Below are 25,025 nucleotides of genomic sequence, written 5' to 3'. Positions count from 1 at the left end.
TCTGTCCTTTATTGTGCCCATCTTTGCATGAAATGTTCCCTTGGTGTCCCTAATTTTCTGAAGAGATCTCTAGTCTTCCCCATTCTATTATTTTCCTCAATTTCTTTGCACTTATCACTGAGGAAGGCTTTCTTATCTCTCCTTGCTATTCTTTGGAACTCTGCATTCAGATGGGTATATCTTTCCTTTCCTCCTTTGCCTTTTGCCTCTCTTCTTTTCTCAGTTATTTATAAGTCTTCCTCAGACAACCATTTTGTCTTTTTGCATTTCTTTTTCTTGGGGATGGTCTTGATTCCTGTCTCCTGTACAATGTCAGAAACCTGTATCCATAGTTCTTCAGGCACTCTGTCTATCAGATCTAATTCCTTGAATCTATTTGTCACTTCCACTATATAATCGTAAGGGATTTTATTTAGGTCACACCTGAATAGTCTAGTGGTTTTCCCTACTTTCTTCAATTTAAGTCTGAATTTGGCAATAAGGAGTTCATGATCTGAGCCACTGTCATCTCCCAGTCTTGTTTTTGCTGACTGTATAGAGCTTCTCCATCTTCAGATGCAAAGAATATAATCAATCTGATTTTGGTATTGACCATCTGGGGCCGTCCATGGGTAGAGTCATCTCTCGTGTTTTTGGAGTTTAGTTGATTAGCAAAGTTGCACTGGTTTCACATGTATAACAATGTGATTCAGTTATACATATTCGTTAGTGTTTAGTTGCTAAGTCATGTCCGACTCTTTGTGACCCCGTGGACTGTAGGCCACCAGGCTCCTCTGTCCATGGGATTTCCCAGGCAAAAATACTGGAGTGGGTTGCTGTTTCCTTCTCCAGGGGATCTTCCCAGATCAGGGATTGAACCTGTGTGTTCTGTGTCTCATGTATTGGCAGGCTGTTCTTCATCACTGAGCCACCTGGGAAGCCCCATTTATATATATACATGTATCTATTCTTTATCAGATTCTTGGGATTGACATGTATACACTGCTATATTTAAAACAGATAACCAACAAGGACTCACTGTATAGCACAAGTAGCTCTGCTCAATATTATACAACAACCTAAATGGGGAAAGAGTTTGAATTTGGAAAACCTATTCCTTACCTTCCCAGTCAACATGCATTGTTCTCCTTCCATGTGCCTTGCCCGGCCCAAACTGGCACGATGTGTAGGAAAAGTACTTCCTGTGTCACAATACCCAGCACACTTCATTACAATCAGTGGTTGTTGAAGAAGTCCACGAGGTTATTACACTGCAGTTGTGTGAAACCAGTTATGGGCCCAAGTCCAGCTGTGTGTCAGCCTTGCCACGCTGTGTAGCCTGGAGCCAGGCATCACATCTCGGAGCTGCAGCTCCCTCATCTGTAAAATGAGAAGCACAAGACGTGTCTTCCCGTAGGAACAGGGTAGTGGCCAAAGCAGGCTGTAAACTGCAGAGCCCATTGGGAAAGTGGTGCGGCCAGGTGTGTTTGGAGCTGGAAGCAGGAAGGGAGGATAGAGGAAGGAAGATGACAGAAGAGAAGGGGGGAAATGCTCTGCACCCAGCAGGACATCAGCTGGATGCCTGACCAAACATGCTGCTTCTCCAGCAGGAGAAAGTTGGGGCTTCGCCTCTGTCCCAGGAAGGGCTGTGTTTGACGCCTCACGATGGGGAACCAGAGTACAGGAAACGCAGCTGGTCTTGTCTGCTGGACCAGCAGACAGGCCCCCGAGGGGCTGCATGCGAGAACCTCTCCGTGAGGCGGGGTGGGGAGACGTGTCTGGGAATCCTGCACTTCTTTGCTGGGCAAACAGAACAGCGCGGGTGGTCAATGGGTGAGTACGGGCTGGTTAGTGCCGACTGAGTCCGTGCCATCATTCCCGACCACAGTGGGTGTGGGCAGCCTCCCCTGCCTCGTGCCAGTTTCGGTATGGAGACCGGGTACTAAGGGAGGGGCCCATCGGCTCCTTACTCGGGAAGACTGCACAATCATGAACGCACATCTGAGAAAGTGCCCATCTCCACACCACTCTGAGCGCCCTAGCGAGGCCTCCTGCATACAGCTATGCTATGAAATTAGGTTGACTGAATAGAAGGATCTAATCTAATTGATACCTCCTTGTGCATGTTTATATTTATTGTGGGGTTTCCCAGGCAGCACCTGCCTGCTAATGCAGGAGACGTAAGAGACTCAGGTCAGGAGGATCCCCTGGAGGAGGGCATGGCAACCCACCCCAGTATTTTTGCCTGGAGAATCCCAGGGACAGAGGAGCCTGGTGGGCTACAGTCCACAGGGTCACAAAGAGTTGGACATGACTGAAGCGACTTAGCACGCATACATATCTACTGTGTGTCCTGTGTGATAATTAAAAATAACTGACATTTATTGCATTCAAGCTTACAGTGCCCCAAGAAGCACTCTGTATGTATTCATTTACTTAATCCTCCAAAACCCTGTGAAATAGATATGATTCTTAACCTCATTACCAATGTGGAAAATAAAGTACAGAAGTTAAGAAACTGTCCAAGGTCACACAAATAATCAATGATAAATCTAGAGTTCAAACACAAGTATTACTATTTCAGGGCACATACAGTTTCTACACACACACACATGCACGCACACGCTTTATTCACATACTTTTGTACATATGTGTAAAACCAAGTCTACATACTGTATTCATATGTAAATCTATATGCATAATGTTTATTCCTGGCATGACTGTCCCACATGAAATTTTCATTAGATTTCTCAGCCTTCCTGAGCAACCCCAAACGTACACATGTATATAAAATCATTTTACTGGTAGTAGTAAATTTCAGTAACACATATATCAAACTGAGGGAGAAGAGGGATGAAGCCAAGTTAGTTAGTGGAACAACTTATCTGTCCTAGAACCAAAGGTTTCCAGATTAAACAACAGGAGGAAACAATCCAAAGGCAGAAGGAACAAGCCTCACACACAGGTTTAGAAAGTGATGGCAAAAGGGGAACGAATACATCAAGGGGAGGGAGGCAAAGCATCCCGTCACACAGAAGAAAGATTGCTGCGGAGCCAGTCAGTAATTCACGACCGGAACGCGAAGCAGGCGCTGCGGCAGGGATAAAATAAGAAACAAATAGGGTAGACAGGGATGGAACATAATTACAGAGCCACTCAATCGGCTGGCACCGTTTACCGGGGAATAAGTTGCCTCCATGAGAATTTGCATACAAATGAGATGCTGAAAGCACAGGAATGGGACGGTGATAAGACCGCATACATGTTATTAAAGCATGTCAGTAGGGAAAAAATCATTCAGTTGATACCGTGTAGGTTTAACGACATAACATGACCAAAATAAAATTCAAATGGTATCCTTGGCTTCAAAACAGGTATGCGGCTCTCAATTCAGAATGCTAACGGATATTTTGTGTGTCTATCTCATTCATTTTCTTTCTTCTCTTTTTAAAAACGTTTACTTTTAAATTTGAAGCATAGCTGATTTATCATGTTGTATTAGTTTCAAGTGCGCAGCACAGTGATTCAGTTACACATATATACATGTACATATTTATCTATGCGGCTTCCCTGGTGGCTCAGATTGTAAGGAGTCTGCCTACAGTGTGGGAGACCTGGGTTTGATCCCTGGGTCGGGAAGATCCCCTGGAGAAGGAAATGGCAACCCACTCTAGTATCCTTGCCTGGAAAATTCCATGGACAGGGAAGCCTGGCAGGGCTACAGTCTATGGGGTCACAAAGAATCGGACACGACTTAGCCACTTTATTTTCACTTTCATTTTATGTATGTATATTCTTGGCCTCATGTATTTGAAGTATCATTTTAGGAACAAATATTTTAAAATAAATATTGAAGTATCAGTTCTCCCACTGGTTAAATGTAATCATTCCTTTATTTTTTAACTTTCATGAACACTGCTGTATTCTCTTGTTCTATGCTGCATCTAATTCCTAAACAAGACTTTTAAAGAATAATTTCTGCCAATCTTTCATTGCTAATGTTGACACAATTTTCCTTTATAGGTAAGACAATAATGTTGAAAGTCGCTCAGTCATGTCCAACTCTTTGCAACCCCATGGAATGTACAGTCCATGGAATTCTCCAGGCCAAAATACTGGAATGGGTAGCCATTCCCTTCTCCAGGGGATCTCCCCACCCCAGGGATCGAACCCAGGTCTTCCCACATTGCAGGCAGATTCTTTACCAGCTGAGCCACCAGGGAAGCCCAAGAATACTGGAGTGGGTAGCCTATCCCTTCTCCAGTGGATCTTCCCAACCCAGGAATCGAACCATGGTCTCTTGCATTACAGGCAGATTCTTTACCAGCTGAGCTACCAGGGAAGTCCTGAAACTGAATCACTGTACTGAATACCTGAAACAAACACAACATTGTAAATCAACTATACTACAATAAAAAATTATATTTAAAAAAAGGCACACCTGCCACAGAGCATCCACGTCACAACAACAGCGATGTGGATGCAAGTCCCGGCCTGGTCCCTGCTCATCCTCCTTAACTCCCAGCCAGGTGCTTGCTATGTGACTTGCTCCTTGGGCCCCCTACCTGGACTTACCTGTCCCAGGACAGGCAGTGAAGACCTTTCTGCAGGTGGCTGCTGAATCAGATGCTCAGGTGGCAGACACTTCCTTGCCCATGCTCCGTGGACTGGGGTACTGCAGACAAAGATAGATGTCACGTATCGTATCCTCTCTCTGGTCTCAGGGACTGCAGGCCACGTGGTCACACACAGTCTGCTTAAGCAGTTCTCTGAGAAGTACCAGGAAAAGCTGCTCAAGGCTCGAGGCAGACCAAACTGAAGTGTTCGGCATCCCTAGGCTCCTTACACGACATCCTGAGCTCCTTAAGGGCTCAGAGGTCCTCCAGCCCAGGAGTACTCGTTGGTTGGTTGGGAAACTCTGTTCTAAGGTACAGAAGCTAAGAGAGGGTTATGATTTCCATGCCCTGTAGGCCCTTGGCTGATACGTGTGTTCCTGCATCCCTGCATTTGGGGGTTTTAGTTACCAATTTGATTGTCTTAAAATTTTGCCTTTTCTCTATCCAATACTATGTTTCAGGGCACATTAATGTTCCTGCTTGTTTTAATTTTGTTAGTAATTATGCTTTATACCAATTTATGAAATTATTCCATTTCTCATTATAATTACAATTTTAAATTGACTTAGACTTTGTGTGAATATAAATACTGCCCCCCCACCTCCTTTATGTTTTGCACATTCCTGAGAGTCTTTATTTATTCTTTTTATATTTCTTTGTCATTTTGATTTACATATTAGGAGCCTAGAAGCTTAGTTAGAGTTTATGTTTCAGCTGGTATTTTGCCCTTTAGAAAAGAAATTTTCCCCTATTTATTTTTATTGTCTTAATTAAATTGCCTTTTCTTGTTATTTTTCAGGGTTCTCCTTTTTTATATTTCTATGTAATTTATGTGTTCCTTTCTTTGAAAGGTAGAGATCCTGTTGTAATTCCATTGCCTTTTATTCTCTAAACCTTGTCATTTTTAAACTGGTAAAAACATAAGCAATATTTACTGTTTTAATTTTAGTAAACTGATATAACATCTCACAGAGAAGCCTATTAAATAGAGCTACTAATGGCACAATAATTTCAGTAATTATGGTGGGAACTGAGTGTGTACCACATACTAGAAACCTGGGCTAAGTGCTTCAAAGATGTGATGCAGGGATGGAGTTTCCAAAGCTGAGGGCCTGGCCAAGGCCAAGGGCTAGCAGAGTTGAAGCTGGATGCTGAATCCAGGCTGTGTGATCCCAGAGGCCAACCCCAAATCCAAAGGGATGCCCTCAAGAATCACCTAAGGAACAGTCCCTTCTCCCTGAGTGGCCTCTGCAGTTTCTCCAAGGATGTTCAGAAGGTCCTCTTAGCTAAAGATCACTGGGGGAAAAGGATCATCGGGATTCACTTTGAGTGAATCCATTTCATGTGGAGAACAAAACTTGATACTCAATAGAGAAACAAGAAGTTTGATTGCCAACCCGCCTGACTTCAGGCTCTACTACAAAGCCACAGTCATCCAGACAGTATGGTACTGGCACAAAGACAGAGATATAGATCAATGGAACAAAATAGAAAGCCCAGAGATAAATCCACACACCTATGGACAACTTATCTTTGACAAAGGAGGCAAGGATATACAATGGAAAAAAGACAACCTCTTTAACAAGTGGTGCTGGGAAAACTGGTCAACCACTTGTTAAAGAATGAAACTAGAACACTTTCTAACACCATACACAAAAATAAACTCAAAATGGATTAAAGATCTAAATGTAAGACCAGAAACCATAAAACTCCTAGAGGAGAACATAGGCAAAACACTCTCCAACATAAATCACAGCAGGATCCTCCATGACCCACCTCCCAGAATATTGGAAATAAAAGCAAAAATAAACAAATGGGACATAATGAAACTTAAAAGCTTTTGCACAACAAAGGAAACTATACGCAAGGTGAAAAGACAGCCCTCAGATTGGGAGAAAGTAATAGCAAATGAAGAAACAAAGGATTAATCTCAAAAATATACAAGCAACTCCTGCAGCTCAATTCCAGAAAAATAAATGACCCAACCAAAAAATGGGCCAAAGAACTAAACAGACATTTCTCCAAAGAAGACATACAGATGGCTAACAAACACATGAAAAGATGCTCAACATCACTCATTATCAGAGAAATGCAAATCAAAACCACAATGAGTTACCATTACACGCCAGTCAGGATGGCTGCTATCCAAAAGTCTACAAGCAATAAATGCTGGAGAGGGTGTGGAGAAAAGGGAACCCTCTTACACTGTTGGTGGGAATGCAAACTAGTACAGCCACTATGGAGAACAGTGTAGAGATTCCTAAAAAATTGGAAATAGAACTGCCATATGACCCAGCAATCCCACTCCTGGGCATACACACCAAGGAAACCAGATCTGAAAGAGACACGTGCACCCCAATGTTCATCACAGCACTGTTTATAATAGCCAGGACATGGAAGCAACCCAGATGCCCATCAGCAGACGAATGGATAAGGAAGCTGTGGTACATATACACCATGGAATATTACTCAGCCGTTAAAAAGAATTCATTTGAATCAGCTCTAATGAGATGGATGAAACTGGAGCCCCTTATACAGAGTGAAGCCAGAAAGATAAAGACCAATACAGTATACTAATGCATATATATGGAATTTAAAAAGATGGTAACAATAACCCTATATGCAAAACAGAAAAAGAGACACAGATGTACAGAACAAACATTTGGACTCTGTGGGAGAAGGTGAGGGTGGGATGTTCTGAGAGAATAGCATTGAAACAAGTATACTATCAAGGGTGAAACAGATCACCAGCCCAGGTTGGATGCATGAGACAAGTGCTCAGGGCTGGTGCACTGGGAAGACCCAGAGGGATGGGATGAGGAGGGAGGTGGGAGGGGGGATCGGGATGGGAACACATGTAAATCCATGGCTGATTAAAAAAAAAAAGAAGTCTGATTGCAACTTAATCTTTAAAAATCAAGAGAAGAATTAAGAAAGTAAGTTTATCTTACATTTACGAAAGTGTCGGTTATCACTGTAATTACATTCTCATTCTTAGGGCAAACAAGATTGCCTTAAACTAAATATTCTTTGGGTGGCTTTTGGGGGCAATATTTCTGGAGAAAGAGTAGGATGGCACATAAGGACACCCTTCACTTCACTGGTTTTATGACAAAAGCATGAAGAAAGTGTCTCTTGTATTTAAATTAAAAAAGCAACAGCAAAGGATTTATGTATTTGCTTAATGTCTCTCTTAATCCTTGACATTAAAAATCACTCTCTTTTGAAATGCCCAAGTGTGGATTTTCTCTTCAATTTTTAACTAGAGAAATTCTGCTAAACTGCATTAGATAATAGTTTTAAATGTGATTCAAAGAGCTCTCCAACACCACTTTTATCCACTTCATGAAATCCCACCCTCTCTAGCAAAATGGATCGATTCACTTTGCGATGGACTTGCACCACCCGTTCACTGCATTGCACTGTCCTGTTCTGCTTCACGTCTGACCAGTGACGAGGGATACACTGTACCAGTCTTGGTCCCTGCAGGAAACAGATGGCCTCCTCACTCAGATGGTACAATGGAGGAGAGTTTAATAAAGAAAACTTTTAAAATGTTGTTGGGCAGGGCTAGGGGAAACCAGGAGAGGATGCTGCAGGATATCTGGGTTAGCAATGTCAGGAAGCCATTACCAGTCACCCTCATTCCTTAAACCGCCTCCCGTGAGCCAAGGAGCATAGCTGGTGCTGCAGGGCAGGGATGCTTTGCAGGAGCTGTTGTTTAGATAGAAGGACACAAGCCGTTTGCAGTGACCCAGCTGACATGGAGCCGGGGGTGTAATTACCCTGACATCACTCTTGTACTGTCTTCTGCTCTCCTACTAGTGACACCCATTGACCAAACCCAGTGGAATCCAAAGAACAAGGGAGGGACTTCCCTAGCACTTCAGTTCCCAGCCAATGCAGGGAAGGTTCAATCCCTGGTCTGAGAGGATTCCACATCCCACAGGGCAACAAAGCCTGCACTCTAGAGCCTGTGATCCACAAGAGAAGCCACCACCACGAGAAGCCTGCGTGCCACAACTAGAAAGTAGCCACCACCCACTGCAACTAGAGAGAGCCAACACGCAGCAAGCAAGACCTGGCATAGCCAAAAATAAACAAAAAAATAAATAAAAATACAAGGTAAGAAAAGCAAGGGAGCCCACTGACTACATTTATAAAGTTCAGACTCTCGGATCACAGCGTGGGAAAGGAGAAATTGAACATGAAAGTGAAAGTCACTCAGTTGTGTCTGACTCATTGAGACCCCAAGGACTGTAGCCTGCCAGGCTCCTCTGTCCATGGAATTCTACAGGCAAGAATACTGGAGTGGGTTGCCATTCCCTTCTCCAGGGGATCATCCCAATCCAGGGATCAAAGCCAGGTCTCCTGCATTGCAGGTGGATTCTTTACCACAGGGAGCCAAAAAAAATATCTATCATTCTGACATATTTTGCCACCCCACAGGCTGTAGCCCACCACGGGCTACAGAAAATATCACAAATATTTTCTGGCATTTTGAGTCCAAGAGGCCATGTCTAAGTTTTCAAGCCTTAACTTAATCACCAGTTTCATAATCTCACTTGATTTATAAGGTTTAATGAGCAAATGGAAGTTTGATAAAGGAATTAAGAGGGAAATCACCCCATACTGTATCATACTTTGAACAACTTAAGAAAAATTTGAAAAGCAAAGTTACTCCTGGCCCCTTTTTGAACACATTCAGAAGATCTGAAATGAATGTCATCTAGAATAATCATTAAAGTCTATTTGCTTCTATACATTCAGAATAATTGCCCTGTGTTTGAACATGCTGATGGTTAACACAGGGCAAATAAAGGCAGAAGGAACAGAATACCTCATCCTGATAAAAAGCTTTGTCCAGGCTACACTTGCAGACACAAGCACTTGTTTCTAGCCAGTGAGTCATTTACTTACTTCCAAAATGTAGCTTCCCACTATCTACCCAACTAGGAGACAGACATTCACTAGTGTAGAAGATTCTTTTCAATTTAACACTACTTCAACAAGCATTCTGCGAGGCTGACCATGCCTCATGGTCCACAGACCTCATGAGTCCTGTCTTTCATCTCTGGAGGCTCGTTATCTCCTCTGGCTACTGTCTGGGAGCCAGGATCTAGAGCATCTGTGTGAGGCTAAGCCATGTCTTTGGTAAAGTCCCCCAGAAATAGGCTCTTGAGATGAGGATTCTAGTGCAAATCGTTTCTTTGGGAGACGAAGAAAACATCAGTAGGGTAGTTGGGTAGAGAGAGACAGGAAAGGGAAGGCATCCAAAAGAGGGCGATATCAAGCCACTGTGGCCAACTGGAATTTAACCTTCTGGGAAAATGAATAGGAAGCCACGTAGAACATACAACTCAGGAGCTAGGGATTGGAGTGTTTACATAATGACCCCTATCTGTCATTGGTTGAAAGCTGCTTGCTGGAGAGACTACTTGGCTGAGACCTTCAGTCGGCCACAGCTGAAAGCAAAATGAGGTTTGAAAGCTAGAGAAAATCCTCAGGCATGGAAGTGCAGGCCTTGGCAGCTGGCTGTCAGATTGGCATATTCTAAGGTATAGCTGGGGCCAGGGGGTTGGGTAACCAACGGCACCTGCTACATCGCGGCTCTCTCTCCCGTCACTTTCTATCACCACCAGTTCTGGGGAATTATGTTCTTGTCTTGAAGCAGGGAGACCTCTACTGTCCCCACCCTGTTTCTCTGAAGAGTTTTGTTGCGTCTTCAGACTTAGAGAACAAATTTATGATTGCCAGTGGGGGGAGTGGGGTGGGGGAGGATGAGGGGAAGGGACAGTTAGGGAGTCGGGGATGGACATGTGCGCACTGCAGTCCTTAAAATGGGTGACCAAGGTCCTACGCTAGGGCACAGGGACCTCTGCCCAGTGGGATGTGGTGGCCTGGATGGGAGGAGACGCGGGGAATGAGTACATGTGCGTGTCTGGGAGTCCCTCTGCCGTTCACCTGAAACTATTATAACATGGTTAACGGGCTACACCCCAATACAGAATAAAAGGGGGGGCCTTCCCAGGTGGCTCAGTGGTAAAGAATCTGCCTGCAAATGCAGCAGACGCAGGGGGCGTGGGTTCGATGCCTGGGTTAGTAAGATCCCCTAGGGAAGAAAATGGCAACCCAGTCCAGTATTCTTGCCTGGAAAATTCCATGGACAGAGGAGCCTGGTGGGCTACAGTCTGTGGGGTCATAAAGAGTGGGATACGACTGAATGACTGAGCACAGCACAAAATAAAAAGGTTTTTTTTGTTGTTGTTGTTGAATCGTCCCATTCTCTAAGCTGTTCTGAAGTCCTAGGCTTTTGGAATACCAAAGTCAGCAACTGACATGCCTCCTGACTCTCTAGTCTATCCTATTTTCATATGAAACAGTGGACACAGAGTGAACTCTCAGTAGAAATGGGTAAAATTAAATGGAGGGAAATCTGGGAAGTTTAACATCTCAAAACTTTCCTCTTCCATAGACCCCACCACTGTTATTTCATTAGATATTTCATCATCCCATGTACAACAGAAAATATTACCATGAGAACACTCACAAACACTAGTACTAGCAAATTTGAATAAATAGAGTCAAATAAAAAATAATATATAATCTTTGGCATCTGTATGTTCACAATTCAATTTTTTTTTAAAATCAAATTTCTAGAGAGTATTTTTCTTTAGGCTATGATGATTCCATCATTTGTAGTAGACAAATGCTTCAGCTGAAGACAAGCAGACAAGAAAATACACAATAAATTTGTTTGAGGGTCCTGAAGAGATGCTGGGACAAATGCCAGCACTTGAGGGGCCAAAGCTCTCGAGAAAAAGGAAACCCATTGAAAAGTCAACTATTTTCATTTCTCTTAGGACATTTGTGGATTCCTGACACAGAGAGAAGGTTAAACTGGGCAGAAGAATGTCATGAAGAATCAGAAAAGCCAGAAGAGCTTTTGCTAATCTCACAGGGATGCAAAGGCAAAACGGGAGTTTGGGGTTGCCAAGGCAGCAGAGACTTGAAGGGCTCAGTACACGAAAGGAAGAGAAACTCAGGAAAGTGAGTCTGACACCCCATAGCAATTTCCCCCTTGAAGCACTTCCTGATTCTTAATTTCTGTAATACAAAACGCTCAGAAATCTCTAAAAATATAGCTGGAAAGTACTGCAGGTATTTTAGTGCTCTTGTATATCTGGGGAGAGAAAAATTGTGAGTCCAGCACCCTTCAGGCTCTAGTAAACACCCACACTCTCAGCTGAGAGTCTGGAGTACATACTAAATGTAGTTCAATCAGAGACAGACAGTCTTACGAAGTCTATAACATAGGATAACATTAATCCTCTCTGAAGGAAGAAAATAAAACATACTCAGTCACTTCAATTTTCACACATGATATTTGACACTTAATTAAAAATATCAAGTATACAGAAAACAGTTCAGTTCAGTTCAGTCGCTCAGTCGTGTCCGAATCCTTGTGACCGAACGAACCACAAATAACAAAATGGTGAGGATATGGAGAAAAGGGAGCCCGCCTACACTGTTATTGGGATTGTAAATTGTTACAGCTACTGTGGAAAACTGTATGGAGGTTTTCAAAAAACTAAAAGTAGAGCTGCTATATGACTCATTGATTCCACACTTGGGTATTTATTTATTTTTAAAAAAACACCCAATAATTCAAAAGATACGTGCACCCCAATGTTCATAGCAACATTATTTACAGTTGCCAAGATATGGAAGCAACCTAAATGTTTGTTGACAGATGAATGGATAAAGAAGATATATATATATATACCACTTAACCACTTCCATTTAAAGGCACAGATTGTCAAGAACAAATGGGATTTAAAACAATCAAAACCCAAGTAGATGCTGCTTGTAAGAATCTAATCAAAACATAAAGACAAAAAGGGGTTAAAAGTAAAAGAATGGAAAAAAATAAACCGTGCTAACACTAGTCAAAAGAAAGTTTGGCTGGGGATCGGGATGGGGAATACGTGTAAATCTATGGCTGATTCATATCAATGTATGACAAAACCCACTGAAAAAATAAATAAATAAATAAATAAATAAAAGAAAGTTTGGCTGATGTGTTACAATCAGGTAGAGTCAATTTCAGAGCAAAAAAATCACCAAGGACCAAGAGGGTTAATGATAATGGTATCTTATAATGATAAACAGATCAATTCATCAAAGGAACATACAATTCTAATATTTATGTTTCTAAAATATAAAGTAAAAATTTAAAAAACTGCAAGGAGAAACAGAGAAATCCACAATTATGGTAGATGTCATCACCCATCTATCCACAATGGAGAGAACAAATACACAGAAAGAATCAGAGTTAATATAGAAGATTTGAACAACCCTATCAATGTAACTGAACCAATTTACATCAAAAAACACTCCACCCAACAACAGCAGAATGCATTCATTTTTCAAGGGCACGTGGAATGTTTGTCAACATAGGCCATGTTCCAGACCATGAAACCGTTCTCAGTAATTTATAAAGGGATGATGTCATCCAAAGTATGCTCTTTAGAATGGGATTAAATCAGAAATAAATAATAAAAATTCCTAGAAAATTCTCAAATATTTGGAGGGAGGCCTGGCGTGCTGCAGTCCATGGTATTGCAAAGAGTTGGACACAACTGAGTGACTGAACTGAACTGAAGAGACTTCCAAATAGCCTATGGATCTCAGGGAAAAAAACACTAAGTAAGAAAGTATTTTGCACTGCATGAAAATGAAAACACAACCTATCAAAAATCTTCAAGATGCAGCTAAAGCTATATTTAAAAGGAAATGTAAAACGCCTATAATAGAAAAGAAAGAAATTTTCAAACCAAAGACTATCTTAAGAAATGAAAATAAGAGGAGCCAATGAAACCTGAAGTAATCAGAAGAAAGGAAATAATAAAGGTCAAAGCAAAAATTTATGTAATAGAAAAACAAAAGGGAAATATTAACAAAACAAAAACTAGCTTTTTTGAGAACAATAAAACTGATAAACCTCTAGTTTAATGGCTTCACTATGATTTTCAGTAAACATTGCTTCAACGAATCGTGGTATATCCACACAATGGAGCACTGGTCGGCTTTTAAAAAAATGAAAATATGGCACAATATGGATGAGTCTCTAAATAACTATGCTGAGTAAAAGATGACAGACAATAAAGAGAAGAGACTGTGGGATTTACTTCTATAAAATTTGAGAAAATGTATGGAGAAGGAAATGGCAACCCACTCCAGTGTGCTTGCCTGGGAAATCCCACGGACAGAGGAGCCTGGCGGGCTCCAGTCCACAGGGTCGCCAAGAGTCAGACCTGACTTAGCAGCTAAATGCCATCAATGAGGCAAGTGAGGATGCCATCGGGCCGAGACTGCAGAAGATACCAAACTCGTGCCGAGTGACCAGGCTCGCCCCGCTGGGCCGCTGACACTGTGCTCTCACTGAAGAGCTCTTTCTTCAGCTGCCACAAGTTCCCGATATTCAGGCTCCATGGGTCAGTAAAATGTCTCCTTCCCTCCTCACCAAAGTAGTAAACCTAATGATTTAGAAGGTTGGCCCCCAAAAAAGACATTAATAAAGCAACTTACCATTAATTATTTAAAAAAATTTTTTTTGAGAAAATGCAAATAATCTACAATGGCAAAAGCAGATCAGTAGTTGCTGGGGGGTAGGGATGAGGAGGGTCAGAAGGGAGGTAGTAAGAAAGAGTTCAATAAATCTTTTGGAAATAATTCTACCTCTGGTGAGGCTTCTCACGTGGCACCAGTGGTAAAGAAACCACCTGCCAGTGCAGGGGACGTAAGAGACGCAGGTTCAATCCCTGGGTCGGGAAGATCCCCTGGAGGAGGAAATGCAACCCACTCCAGGATTCTTGCCCGGAATTCTTGTCCAGTATTCTTCCATGGACAGAGGAGCCCGGCAGGCTACAGTCCACGGGGTCTCAAAGCAGAGGACACGACTGAGCAATGAAGCGCACACACACACATCGTCTCTGCTGCATGTTCTCATTTTGTTTTTTACAACTCTTGACAAAAGCAAAAACCATTCTTAGCTGGTGGGCCATTCAAGGGCAAGCTGGGGTGGGCTGTCATCTGCTAGTCCCTGCTTCAAACCACTAGCAAGGAACATGTTACTCTATATGCAATAACATGAATACATTGCCTGAACACAGCTTTGCATGAGAGAACCCATTCATAAAAGTGTATATACTTATAATTCTAGACAAAACTGCTGCTGATAAAAGTCTTGATGATGGTTACCTTTAGGGGTAATACTAATGATGAAAGCAGACACTTTTATATAGACACTTTTAAATAGGGCTTCTGAGGGGCCAGCAATAATATTGTTTCTTGATCTGGGTAGGGGCTACACGTGATTCATTTGTGGAAACTTCCTTGAGTTACATACTTATGATCTGTACCATTTTCTGTATGTGTGTTGTGCTTCCAAAATAATTTTATGAAAATACTACAGGAACTCCCCTGGCGGTCTGCTGGTTAAGAATCCACCTTCCAACGCAGGGGATGAAGGTTCAATCCCTGGTCAGGGAACTAAGATCCCACATGCCGTGGGGGCACCTAAGCCCAAGCGCTGCAACTAGAGAAACCCACATGCTTCAACAAAGACCAGTGCAGCCAAAATTAATGTTTTTAAATTTAAAAAATACTACAAAATCATAGACGTCCATTTTTTTTTTGCCCCACAAAACTTATTTTCTTCTCATTGCCATTTTATACCAGTTTCTTTTCAGCTGTCTTAATTAGTAAGAAGCATAGCCCACCCAAGTTTCCACTTCTTCTAAAAAGCTTGACGATGGCCCAGAAGACTGTTTTGTGACAAAGGTTCACTGTAATGCTACTAAATAAGAGTACCCCAAACATTGACTTTCCATGTCATGAGTGAGGTGGGAGGGAGGGAGAGAGAGAAAATGAGACAGAGTCAGAGAGAAACAGCATAGCCTCTCGAGGGAAGTCACTCCAAGTACAGAAGGACAACAGTTTCGTCATCTGGCCTGCGGTCATTCTCCCTGATCAGAGCACATTTCAGTAGAAGAGAATTAAGAACACAGTTTAGCCCAAATCAAGAAGCCTCACTGAACATGTTTTTCTCATTTGTGTTTTATCCTAAACATTTGTAAAGATTTAGCAGTACACCCCTGCAAGCCTTTTTAATCCACATTCCAGTACAAGAGTTTTCACAAAAGCTTCTCAAGGACCTTTTTATTTCCAAGCTTCAACAGAGCCAAGTTACTTCATTCTCTCAGGTGGCTTGGGGAAACCTTGAGATCATGACCCACAAACAGGACAGACAGGAAGGTGACTCATGCAAGTAGGGAGTTCTCATATCTGCCAGTGTCACCAGGATGGGGCTAGGAGGGCAAGCCCCAGGGGCCAGACATAAGCAGAAATACAAGAATGGTCAGAGTGGTCTTCCACTGCTGGGAGGTGCTGCTGTATCTCAAGTCTGGGTTGAAAAAATAACGTGTACTGACCTGGCTTTCAATTTGTAGTTGAGCTGATATGCAGTAAGGTTGGGTTTCTTAAGCAGAAAATGAGGCTTTAAGAGAAGAAAGTGAATGACTGTGGGGTATTAAATGGAAGCACAGCATCTGGGAGCTTGTGACCCCAAGAAGGGCAGGAAAGTGTTTAAAACTGTGAGCGCAGACAGAAATGTCAGCGTCAGAAGTGTGTGGCTAGGCACGGATAGGAAGAAAATAAAAATATCGGTTGAAAATGGGGAAAGAGAAATAGAGTAACACAGAGACGTGAAAGGGTAGAAAGAAGATGAAAGGATGACCAGGAAATGTGCCAGGGCTGGTACCTCTTGATGCCTGCCAGTCAGCAAGAGGTGAGGGTAACTCAGATGCTGGTGACCCTTCAAGCTAGCCTCCCAAGGAAAGAATTAGCCCTCCTGGACCAAATGACCTGAGCCTCCACTCCACTTTATTACACTATGCCTGTACATGGAAGAATTTGGGAACTAAGGGAAGAAAAAAGAACAACAACACGTGATTATAAATGATGGGGGCTCAGATGACTGCTTTTGATAGTTTTAAGGAGTCTGTGTGGGAAAAGACAAAATCAAAAGAAAACCCACAGCACTCAAAGGTCAGAAGATCTTTATGGAAGCATTGAAGTGTTTCTCATTCTTACAGCTGTAGGGCAGGCATAGCTGTGGAACAAGCTTAGAATCTGGTTATAGCATCTGGGGTGTTGCTGCATCAATTAAGCACCCAACCCCACCAAGTCTTGATCCCCAGACTTCTCCTATCACTGTGCTTTTGTTGTTGTCATTCTGTGGCTAAGTCATGTCCGACTCTTTGCAACCTCGTGGACTGCAGTGCACCAGGCCTCTCCGTCCTTCACTGTCTCCCAGAGTTTGCTCAAACTCATGTCCACTGAGTCGGTGATGCCATCCAACCATCTCATCCTCTGTCACCCCCTTCTCCTCCGGCCCTCAATCTTCCTGAGCATCAGAGTCTTTTCCGATGAGTTAGTTCTTCACATGAGGTGGCCAAACTAGTACATTGCTGTACTAGGCCATCACTAGCACTTTAGTGCTAGGACATACTATTAATAGTACCTCACTGTACTAGGACACTGTAAAGAACAAGATGTGTCCTGAGAAGTAGGATGCAGACATCTGGGCAGACGGGAAGAGGCTGAGAGTTTTGAACTACCCAAATTCCCCTTAATCTTTTAGTAGTGGAAAGAAGACCTCACATCCTCCCAAAAAACTTTCCCTGAAGCTTTTCAATAACTGTGGCTGAGCAACTGTATCACAAGACCCTCGGCCATCAGCCCTCATCACCTCTAGATGCTAAAGACAGCTCCATCCCCATGTACCCCTGATAAATTTACAAGACCTGCTCTGGAAGGTAATAACCTGTTTGGCTAAGAGAGAATGACAACAAACTAAGAGAGATTCAGAGCTTTGCTGAATTGTTTGCTGAGTATTGTTGGCAGTTTACCCACACGGAAAGCATATAATGGAAGTGAATTCTGAGGATGTAAAGCCAAGGAAGAAGAAATACATAATCAGATCAAATCAATTAATTTAGTATACTCACTCAGGATTTTGGATTTAAAGTGCTGACTTTTACACCTGAAAATGACAGCAATTATTTGCTGGGATTCGTTGAAGCCTGGACTCAAATCCTGGTCTATAGTCATTGAGGTTGAACACTCCTGGTAACGCTTTGCACAATCTGGTGAGTTTATTAAAACAGTTTCCTGGGTAGCACCTCCAGAGATTTTGATTAACTAAGTCTGGATTAGAATCTGAAAACCTGCATTTCTAAGACGCTTCTAGGTGATACCTATGCTCTAGGTAGATTTGGGATAGCATTCAAACAATACCTGAAGAGGCAAGTGTCTGATGATGAAGGGTGATGGCAGTGATGGGATGGATGTGGTAAGTACAACCTGTTCAGATGTCTCCTGACTTTAAGCCATGGGAGGACCATCCTTTCCCCAAGGCTATAAGAGGTGAATCAGTGAAAAGGGCCTGTGATCGTTGAAAAGCTCTGAGGTGGCTATCTTTTGAAGGTTGGGGATATTGGTGTGGTCATTTATTGAATTTTCTTTTTTATTTAACTAACTCAACTGTGTTATTTCACTTCTTTTAAAAATAATTATTTTTGACTGTGTCGGTCTTAGTTGCAGCGTGCAGGATCTTTCGTTGCGTGTGTGGGTTTCATAGCTGTGGTGCACGGGCTCAGCTGTTGCAATGTGTGGACTTAGTTGCCTTGCAGCATGTGGGATCTTAGTTCCCCGAGCAGGAATCAAACTCATGTCCCCTACATTGGAAAGCAGATTCTTAATCACTGGACCATCAAGGAGGTCCCCATTTATTGGATTTTCTGATCTCAATGGGAACTTGACTTTGTTGGCCTGGAAAGACCAAGGTTGATTACCGAGTCCAAGAAGCCTGGCTGTTCATGTTGGCTGCTGACGAGGAGATTGGCTGGGGCTGCTGACCAGAGTACCTGCCCATGGGCTCTCTGTGAGATGTGGGCTTTTGACAGCGTGATGGTTGTCTTCCAAGGAGGAAGGAGGGAAGAAATGAATGCCACCAGCCCTTTCAGTGTCCAGGCCTAGAACACACAGTGGAACTGCTACCACATTATTTTCTTGGTCCATCAATCTAGTGTCAAGGAGAGAAGAAATAAACTCTACCGCTCAATGGGAGAGAGTGACAGACTTTGCTGTCATGCGTAATCCACTACAGATACCAAGAGACAATACACTCTGGACTGGCTTCCTGAACAAGGTATTATCTGATGTATCAGATCATAAAAAGGGACATACACAATAACATTCCCTTGTCAAATGCAAAATGGCAAATGTAAAACTGAGTCAGGGCAGGTCTGGAAGGCATGAATACACTGCCCGGGCCAATGGATCATAGTCATATGCGTCCTGCTCCTATTTCCTTCTTCTCCCTTGACCCATGGCTTCCTGAGGTGTTCCTTAGGATCAGTAAAATGGGGATGCTAGGAAAGCAAGAAGTAGATGGGGTTAGCACTACAGTCCTTTTTGAAGTGGCCCAGAAACTCAATGGTGGAGTAAATCCTCCCAGGGGCAAAGCTTCAGGTAACACATCTGGTTGACCACCTCATGTGGAGAGAGACATGGCCTGAAAAGTGATTCTACACTTATTTAAGTGAAGGGGCTGTTGGTTCAGCCAGTAGGTGAAAGATGTTGAAAAACACAGGGTTGAAAAGTTAGTGACAAGGAGGTCTGGGGGAGAGGTGAAGACTCTCTCAGAAGACATCTATGCCCGGTGGGCCCCTGCTACAGAGGAGGCTCTGCAATTTCAGTGATTTGTTGAATAAAGTATCTGACCAGCATGCTCATAGAAGTTTTGATATTTGAAATAATATTTTATATAATTACTATTCATAATGTGATCATGAAGAAAACCACACATAATTACCTTTTAGAAGTGATTTTTTTTCCTTCCTGAAGACCTACCTTTAAATCTGTGTGGAGATGGTCAAAATATTCTGCCATGCTCTCTGGGATGAGCTGGAGACCACAGTTCACCATGAATAACGTGTATGTATGTGCATGTATGTATGTGTGTGTGTGAGTGTGTGCATGTGTGTATCATGTAGGTATGTGTGTGTGATGTGCGTGCATTTGTGTGTATCTATGTATGTGTTTGTGTGTGTATGCATGCACACCTGATGTGTATGTGTATCTGTGTATATCTGGGTGCACATGTGTATGTGTATTCATGTATATGTGTCTGCATGCATGTGTGTATATGGTGTGTATGTGTGTATATACCCATGTGTATTTATGTGTATGTACATGTGTATTTTTTATCTGTGTATATGGGTGTGAGGTAAATGTGTATATGGTGTATGTGTATATTTGCATGTATATGTTTGTATGCCATGTACATGTATACGTGGTGTGTGTACATCCATGTTTACACACATGTATATGTGGCAGTGTATATAGCTGTGTGTGTATGTTTGTGTGTATATACTGGTGTATGTGGGAGGTGTTTGCTGTGGGGTGTGTGTGTGTGTTAGAGGGGCAGCTAGAATCCTAGAGCAGAGACAGAAGACGGTAGGTCTAAGATGTTTTAACTACATGACGAGGAGAGAGCTTGGGCCAATGGGCTCTTAGGAAGCTAACTGATGCCCTTCTCTGAGCAGTAGAAAGCAGAGGCAGCCAGAAGAAACGGAAAAGTTCCAGACCAGTGCAGGGTGAAGAAGAAGAAAAATCACACTTGAGGCCTACTCAAAGAATACAGTGTTTAGTGACTCAGGAACTACAACAGTTAAGTGATGACATGAGGCTTAATGTATACTTAGGAGTTATATTCAACCCTTGGCAGTAATTCAGGGCTCATGAAAAGAGAGATAATAATAATGAGGATGATAACTGAGACTATTAAGTACTGACTGGGTGCTAGAGCTGTTCTAAGCCTCTTGCGTATTAAAAGAGTTCTGCAACCAATTCCACCATGGTGGGGTGTGTATATGGCAGGGCTTCCCCCCTACCACCACCAAGCAGGCAATTGTCTAATCACTTGCTGGGGATCGTTTAACTTGACTTAACCCTGACACAGTCTACAAAGAGGTGGCCTCAGGTCCCACAGCCCAGGGCCCAGGTCCACGAGACCGCCCCTACGTCAGAGGCCAAGCCCAGGCACTGGCCATCACTGTGCTTCTGACGGACTGGCTATGTCAGAGGTTGGTGTTGGTTAATTTGCTAGAGCAGCTCACAGCACTCGGAGAGCCGTTTTACTTTCTCCATCACTGCTTACTGGGCTTTCCTTGTGGCTCGGCTGGTAAAGAAGCCGCCTGCAGTGCAAGAGACCCGGGTTCAATCCCTGGGCTGGGAAGATCCCCTGGAGAAGGGAAAGGCTACCCACTCCAGTATTCTGCCTGAAGAATTCCATGGACTATATAGCCCACGGGGTCACACAGAGTCATGACTGAGCAACTTTCACTTTCCCTGCTTATTATAAAGGATGTGACTCAGGGACAGCCATATGGAAAAGATGCATTGAACAGGGATGGGGAACGGGTGCAGAGCCTCCACGCCCTCTCCAGTCCATTCTCCCCACACCTCCACGTGCTCACCTACCCAGAAGCTCTCAGAACCCATCCTTGTGGTTTTCATGGAGGCTTCATTACACAGGCAGGATTGATTTAACTCACTGGCCACTGGTGACTACACAAAACCTCCACCCTTTCTCCCCTCCCCAGAGGTCAGGGGGTGGGACTGAAAGTTCCAGTCCTCCAATCACAGGACTGGCTCCCCTGGTAACCAGCTCCCAAGCTTAGGTTCAGTCCAACTTGCACCTCATTAACATAACAAAAGACACCTTTATTGCGCACATCACAAAAAAAGTCCCAAAGGTTTTAGAATCTCTGTGTCAGGAAAGCACAACAACCAAATATGTATTTCTTATAAATCACAATATCACACATGTATTAGCTCCTTGAATTCAGATAACAACCCACCGAGATGTGCTCTATCATCTCCACTTTATAGACAAAGTCATCAAGGGACAGAGGGAAGGGGCGACAACTTGCCCAAGTTCATACAGCCTGGAGGTGGTGATGCCAGGATTCAGGTCCCAGTAGCCTGACTCCAGAGTCACTGGGGTCCCCGGCTAAGCAGGTTCACGGTGGTTTTCTTAATATTTTTATGTCCTTAGATAAAGCTAGAGGAGTGAATCACCCGTTAGAATTTTGCTATCCAGTTCTGAAAAATGTAATAGTTTCTCTTATACTATCCTAAACCGGCTACTCTGATATTAACTAGAAGTAGGGTGACCAGCCACCCCAGTTTGACCAGGAGCTAACCAGGATGGCTGGTCATCCTAAAAAGCATGCTATTTAAAAAGAACAAATTTATTTATGTGGACTTCCACCAATTTATTTTAATAAAGTCACAAGGATAATTTTTACATGTTGTCTCTGGCATCTAGGAATAACTATTAATAACTTATTAATAGGCAGATAGGCCTTCATGGGGTTTTTCATTGAGCAGTGGCTTTCTTCCCAGCATCCTGAGATGCTGGGTGGAAGGGGGGGGCAAAGGGACCCCCAGCCCACTGAGCGGGGCTCAGGCACAGCTAGGTAGGGGGAGCGCTCCCCTAAAGGAGGGACAGGAGTCCAGGGATGGTGGAAATCTCCCAGGAGGCCCCGTCTCTCTGATCTGCAGGGTCACTCTCCCAGTAGAGCACAGATCAGTCAAGACGCCCATGCATACCACCTGCATCCGTAAGACGGGGCACACTGGGCCAGCCTTTCACTCTGCAGAAGATCTGAAACTAGTGTCGGGTGCATGGCTGGCCAATGCCTTTGATGTCTTTGTAGTAACTGGTTGATTGTCAGCATTTCTCCCACCTCTTCACCTTGCGGCCTCAGAGGGTCACTCCCATCGGGCCTTTAGCTCTCTTTGTCCCTTGGCCCCCTGCCATCCACTGGAATCTTTTCCTTAAGCAACTGGGGAAACACATTTACCCCAGTCTCTCTGGTGAGATCTGACCGCCTCAGCTCAATGCACTGTCTCATTTTCTGTAAGTTCAATATCCCAGTGGGGAGAAAAACCCCCGCCTGCCCTGCTCTGTCTTATCAGACCAGTCAAAGTAATGTGACAAGTGCTGGAGGGCCTTCATTTCCTGAGCCTCCCTTCACACCCGCTAATGATCTGCCTTATCTGGGCTGAGGCGTGTAGACTGGCAAAAATAAATCCTAATGGGTGATCATTTCAAATGGCATCAACAAAGTCACTCAGGCAGAAAGGGGTTTGTGTGGCATGGATAACCTATGACCAAGACGCTTTTGAACTCAATTCTTGCTTAAAAGTGAGCGACAAACAATCGAGAAATGAATAACATGGGATCTGGGATCATTTGTATAAAATTTCATATGTATCAAAAGAAACCTGTGTGCCAGAAGCAAAACCCTGGTCATTGTGGCTGACAACATCCTCCCGAGTGGTGATCACTAAAATGGAACTCTGCATAATTTCCTGACATTTGCGCATCTCTTCTGCATGAGAAATCAGTTCTGAAATCCAAACAGCTTCTCAGGAAAAAAATATTTGAAATATGAAAGGAGGTTTCATTTTCTCCCGATCTCTAGAGATTAAGTGGCACCACTTCAAGAGGGACACAATTCAATCATTTAAACCTCCAGTCTTAATCTAGCATCACACTGTAATCGTACAGTTCTTCCCGGGGGTAAACAAAAGCTTGCTTTAAGGCCCTAGCTTATAATTATTTTACCATTAGAAGCATAACCATATTTCAAAAACCTGGTGTTTACTGTTCTGATCTATTTGCTTCACTCCCAATGATCAGCTGGTTCCCAGTTAGAGAGATGAGCCTGGAAGGAAATGAAGGTCTTTCTAAGAACTAATAAAAGACCATCTCTTCTGCAAGTGTTGTTTATGTTTGTCATCGTTTGCTGGAAGACACTCTAGGAAATGGGAAGGAGATTATTATACAAGAACACATCTTGTAGGGAGAAATAAAGCTGGGCCTGTCGATTCTGCGTCCTATCCCAGAAATTGGGCGATGCAGTTCCAAGATGCTCAGTGATGTTCTTTTATTTTGCTTTGGAGCGAGAGAGAGAAAGTGAGCAGCTTGGCGCTGGGAAGCCAGCAGTATTGTGCTGGGCCCCGGCCTGGCACTGGGGACGATTGCTTGAGAGCCCACAGTTAACTTATCATTAAACATACGATGAAATATGATATCACTTATATGTGGACTCTTAAAGAAAGGTACAAATGAACTTATCTACAAAAGAGAAGCAGAGTTACAGATGTAGAAAACAAACTTACGTCTTCCAGGGGTAAGATGTCAGGGATAGAGAAACTGGGAGATTGGGACTGACATATACATATTCCTATATATAAAACAGATAACGAATAAGGACCTATTGTCTGGCACAGGGAACTCTACTCAGTACTCTGTAATGGCCTACATGGGAAAAGAATCTGAAAAACAGTGAAAATACGTATATGTATAAATTACTCACTTTGTTGTACACCAGAAACTAACATAACATTGTAAACCAAATATATACCCCCAACGAAAATTTTTTAAAATACAGTGAAAAAAGAGTCCTGACATTGCTGGCCAATTCTCCAGTCTAAAAAAGGAGATGCTTTTCTTTCTGTTGCTTCGCCTAAGGACCCAAGAGAGTATGCAAGAATCCCCGATGACCCCAGTGTATTTAAGGAGTCCAGGTTTAAGGAGTGCAAAAAGGATACAGTCTAGTGCATTAATCTCTGGGCTTATTTATTCCCTGCTCGCTCTTTTTCCATGGACCCTTTATAGCTCTGCTCTGAACTGGCAAGATGGTGGGAAACTCTGAGTGACATGAGGATGCTATGGAGCCCAGGGGTGGAAGGGAATAGACTGGCCCCTCTGTGTCTGTCTTCCTTCGCTGACCTTGGTCAGTTTCTCAAACAAGCCCCACCTCCCCAGCTAGCCTCCATGCGTTCTGTTCGCCCAGAGCCTTGAGCCCAGACCTGGCTTCCTCCAACCACAGCCTCCTAGCTCAGGCTACCTCCCATAACAGCCCCACTCTGCCCTGACCTGTGTGCCTTGCCAGCTGGACTCTCTTCCCTCATCAAATTTTCACTGTGATGTTCATTCTACCCATAAACTGAGAATATTGCCTTATTGGCTAATATGTTAGGAAAGTACAAACCTAGCACCATTTTCAACCCCAATACAAGGCAGCAGTGGTACCAACATACCCTCTGGCTCTCCCTCTTGACTCTGGGCAAAATAACAATCAGTATTGATTACTGTATGCTGATGCTCAAATCTTTCTCAGCACAGCCCTCTGAACAGCTACAAGCTACTGCTGTGGGTTAGCAAGCAAGATCTCTCAGCAAATGAGTATTTGTTGAAGCCTGTCATAGCCCATGTACCTCTCC

At 43.3% G+C, this 25,025-nt stretch overlaps 1 long non-coding RNA gene across 1 annotated transcript; it reads left to right on the top strand.

The window, feature by feature from the left end:
• Window positions 1-472: 472 nt before the first annotated feature.
• On the top strand, window positions 473-24,364 carry LOC122703641. The gene is made up of 5 exons (XR_006343546.1): window positions 473-637; window positions 4,922-4,926; window positions 20,113-20,121; window positions 23,437-23,439; window positions 24,353-24,364. It is a non-coding gene; the product is annotated as an uncharacterized LOC122703641 (long non-coding RNA).
• Window positions 24,365-25,025: the final 661 nt, after the last annotated feature.

The sequence above is a fragment of the Cervus elaphus genome, chromosome 11, assembly GCF_910594005.1.
Source record: "Cervus elaphus chromosome 11, mCerEla1.1, whole genome shotgun sequence".
NCBI classification, from domain to species: Eukaryota; Metazoa; Chordata; class Mammalia; order Artiodactyla; family Cervidae; genus Cervus; species Cervus elaphus.
The sequence above is the reverse complement of the archived record's forward strand: the minus strand, read 5'-3'. Positions and strand labels throughout refer to the sequence as shown.